Source organism: Leuciscus leuciscus (genome assembly GCF_965113295.1).
Source record: "Leuciscus leuciscus genome assembly, chromosome: 18".
In the NCBI taxonomy this organism is placed as follows: domain Eukaryota; kingdom Metazoa; phylum Chordata; class Actinopteri; order Cypriniformes; family Leuciscidae; genus Leuciscus; species Leuciscus leuciscus.
Window position 1 is genome coordinate 24,636,304 of NC_138742.1, and position 4,574 is coordinate 24,640,877.

Consider the following 4,574-nt stretch of genomic DNA (forward strand, 5'->3'; position numbering starts at 1 on the left):
GCAGCTCCAACATCAACTGATGGCCAAAAATATTGAGTTCAGAATCGGATTCGCCCGGGTTGAATAAATGGTAAAGAGGTTTAGGCCAGAATCATACTCTAGGGAAGCATGGCCAACACCAGTCATGTCCTTCATGCAGAACTTAAAGCTGAAGTGAGATTTCTGTGCCACTAACATCACCAAATGCAATTACTAAAATATTAATAACTGTTTTATCAGTTACTTTTTCCATAAACACTTCTCAGAATCAGAAAGAGCTTTATTCCCGGGTATGTTTACACATACGAGGAACCTGTCTGCCATTGGTCAAACAAACAGATACCCCCCCCCCCCCCCCCCCATGATAGCCATGTCAGGCTAGTAGTCATAATGTTTACACTTTTCAGGAGAATCAATCTACAAATGGCAGGGGAGCGCCATATTTTTTGAAAATGACATGAACTAGTACCTTTACAGTAAGGTATACTGTAAGTCTTTAAATTCAAGATTGGCGTCTGCCGTTGACTAAGGTCTCTGCTCTCATTCACTATTCCCTACATTAGTCCACTAATATAGTCCACTTAAAGGAGTGAATGGAAAAATTGAGCGAAGTACTGAAAATTCTACGGATTCCCTCTTCTTTCGAGACATGAGAAATCATTTGGTGCAACACTCATGTCGATGGTTTCAGACACCACTGCAAATGGCTGTCCCCTCAAATATCTACACAGTATAAGGATAAAGAGGGCGATTTCTAACACAGCCAGATGTCACCTTCATATGTGTGTGCTATTAAACTGAGATACTCAGAATCTCTTCAAACTTGCTGCCATGACATGTGTTTACCTGACAGAGAAAACTGACCATAGAAGATAATGCAAATTTTGGCTATAGCTTATAGTGCCCCTTGTGGCAAAGCTGAGAATGCAACGAGTATTTGTGTGAAATAAAAATCGAGCTTGCTTAGATAACAGTGTTTAGAAGAGTATGTTTCAGGCCTTGGCGTCATCACTGGTAACATCTGAACACGTGCAAATTGCAGTCCGTTCTTGATCGTTTACTTAACATTGGAGTTCCATGATTCATCTCCGATATACAAAAAAACAATCACATTTGTTATTGATAATAATGTGGGATCCGCCATCAACTCTGCCTGTGCTTGTGTAAATAGACCCTTCATCTGATGAATAGTTTTATAAAGCTGAATAGTGAAAGTAAGTGATCCCCTGACTTGTTGCACTTCCCCCTCAGTTCATTTCTGCCACCTGTGGGTCTGTGAGAACCCGGATACTCATCCTGCACTCTACTTGCTCCTTAAGGATTTTTGCCTTCTTTTGTTCTATCCGTGTGAGGATGTGTGTAGGAGACAGCAGTGAATAATGATATGGATGATGTGTGTTTAATTTTGCGTAGTTTCATAAAGAACTCTGAAATAAAATTTGTAAATTTGTATAATTGTACAAAAATGGCTCTGTTTCATTTCCTTGATTTGTCTAAGCAAAGGCCTTGAGAATTCTGTGCCATCAAGATCATTTCTTCAGTTTAACCCCAAATCAACGATTGGCTCTTCTGCTGCTCGGTTTTGAGTATAATAAAAATGGAGGGATATGCACTAGTTTTACCTACACTGTCACTTTATTACAAAAAAAAGAATTAGTCAAGACTGGAGGAATAATACGCTTAAGAACATTTACAAAACCTTTCAAACAAAGGTATAGAAAAAACTCTGCGCTCTCATGACCTCTTGTGGTGAAGTCGGGAATCTCCAGCGAATTAAAGGTTGATCGACTATCGCTGTCCCAATTCAGAGGCGTCATTCGAAGGTTGAATTCTTCACAGCGGTGCAACTAAGGCTGTCCCAATTCGAAGGCTCCTTCAGATGTGGCCTACAAATGCGTCCTTCGTTTCCCAAGGATAGAATGAGTGGATCCTTTGCAGCCGCCTATCCCACGATTCATTGCGCACCAGTGAAATTGGCTAGACCGTCCCATTTAACAACGCTCTGTCCCAAATGCCACAATAAACACTCGCAGTCTTCCCCTACTAGTCCGCACTTGTGTGACATAATGATGCTATGACTGTCGGGTAGGAGTGTGAGTCTTGAGTGCAGGCTAAATTGTGCATCGATTGGCGCACATCGACTTCAAAGAAGACATGTTCACGACATGAGAACCCCTCTGAAATCTAAAAAGACAAATTGGACACCCTGGGTGCGTCTCATTTCTTATTTGTGCATCCTGGTTTCCTTCCCTCGATTCCTTTCCTCGGGTCTTAGGAGGACTCCCTTAGGGTGTGAGGGAAGGATACACATGTGAGTCCTCAGGAAGCTTCCTCACTCCTCGCGGTGCAACTAGAGAATTGAGATGCCCTTCATATTGAGAAGAACCCCCTACTGTCTTGTGGACTTAACAGACAGGCGCACATGGCAGCCATAGTAAGTCCACAAGGACCGCAAGTGCATATGAACTATGAAGTGTGCCATTTGGGACAGGGCCTTAGTTGTGTTGATATGGCAGGTGTCTTATAACGACATCTAGTGGAGTAAATGTGCAACCCCACAGCAAAAGTTTCGGTTACTGCCTGATGCCTTTGCAGAAATGCTCTATTCACAGTCCGTTTATATAATAGTTCATTAATGAAAGTGTCCAATAACGGGGATTAGTATTTAGCTAATCATTGATCTCAAAATGTCTTAACATGATGACTGGCTCTATAAGAATAATTAAAACTGAACCCTGAGGAGCTATTGAGGTAATGGAGAGTTAATCACAAAAATGTGAAATTATGTCAATTAAAAACTATCAAAATACAACAGCCTGCTAAAAAGATTATATATTTTATAAGATATTTTATATATATATATATATATATATATATATATACATACATATACACATATATACACACACACACATACATACATACACTAAAAAAAAAAAAAATCATGGGTCTTGTAATTTTCATAAAAAAAAAAAGGTGATAATTAAAAATAGTGTGTATATTTTATTAAGAAAAGTGTTGCTTCAGTGTTGTATAGAAAATATTGACAACATTTCACTAATAAAACCAAGAGATACTGTACATTCTCCTATTTTCTTTAAGGAAACTTACACAGTTTTGAGGCTTGAATTGAGGAACCGATTAAGCTGATAAAATTACCTACATGTATTTATTTCAAGAGAATTAGTTATTATGTGGTTTTATTTAGAGACACCATTGTTAATTCCCAGCATGCTTTGCATATGGCTGGAAATGGAGAGTAAATATGGAAATTAAGTGTTATTTTTTGTGTTTTTGAGTAAAGGGAAACACCTGTTAATGTTTAATGCTCAGTTTTTTTTGTGTGTTTTTTTTACTATTATAGTTGTCCATGTCAAAAATGTCCATGCCAAAAAACTGTCGACAAAAATGTAAGCTTACGTTTGGTCTCATTCTAAAGACCCTTGGATGATTTTTGGTTGAAGTAAAAAAACAAAAGTTATAGAGGTTTAAGCTTATGAAAATGATTTATGAACATTAAACATTATATAAAATATATAATTTATAAAGCATGTTGAATTTAAAAACTGCTAGAAAATCAAAGCCATAAATCTAAACAAGTTGTGTTCCAAATTTGAGGTTGATATCACAAAAAAATTAGCTTTCAATAAGATTTTGTTTGGCCGCAGGACCAAATTTTCCCCGTTATGCCAGCAGAACTCCACTGGTCCACACAGTGGTTGGATTTGTGATTTGCATTTTTTTTTTTATTATTATTACAAACCACACTCTGACATCCATACCAACACAAACACACAATTATAGCTGCATGATTTACCCAATTGGCTCTATAATACGCCGAAGCAGAAAACAGGAATAAAGCAAGTATGCTTTACAGGCCAAACCTGAGAAAATGGCACCATCTGGTAAAAAATAAAACAAAACAAAAATATATATATATGTAAAAATTTAAATTGTGAAGCCTTGCCAACAGAATGAAAGCCTCTTAACAAAGATTGCATATTTTTTTAGTTAAATGGACCTGGGGATAAAAAATTGCAGTTGTAATGGATTTCAATGAGGACATTTTTTTGTGCTTAAGGTCCTATTGTGGAACTATTTTGTGTACCTAGTGCAAAATATATTTATTAAAGGAAGTAGTAAAAATCCAATAAAAATAAAACTTGTGGCAAATGTATGCAGTTGCCATTAACACAGGCAAACTTATAAAAAAATAAAATAAAATAAAATAAAAAAAAATGTCCATAAGGACGACTTAAATAATAGATAGATTAAAATAACCCCCGTATTTCGTACACTATAATTCATAATCAGTGTTGTCGCGTGGTTAGAGTACAAATGAATCGCATGATTTCAGGGAGGAAACATGCTTCTGTCTAGTCCAATAATAATAACATAAATATATTCAGAGAAGAAGCGCTAAAATGCTCTGAACTAAACAGCACTTACAAGGATACGCCTTCTGTACCGCAGGCATCAACTATTACCGTCGTTTTCATATGGGAAGTTTTCAAATGAAGGCGCAAAAAAAATCTCCACGAAATGAGGAAACGAAACAAACAGCAGGAGGAGTAACTGGCTTCGCGCATGCGCAG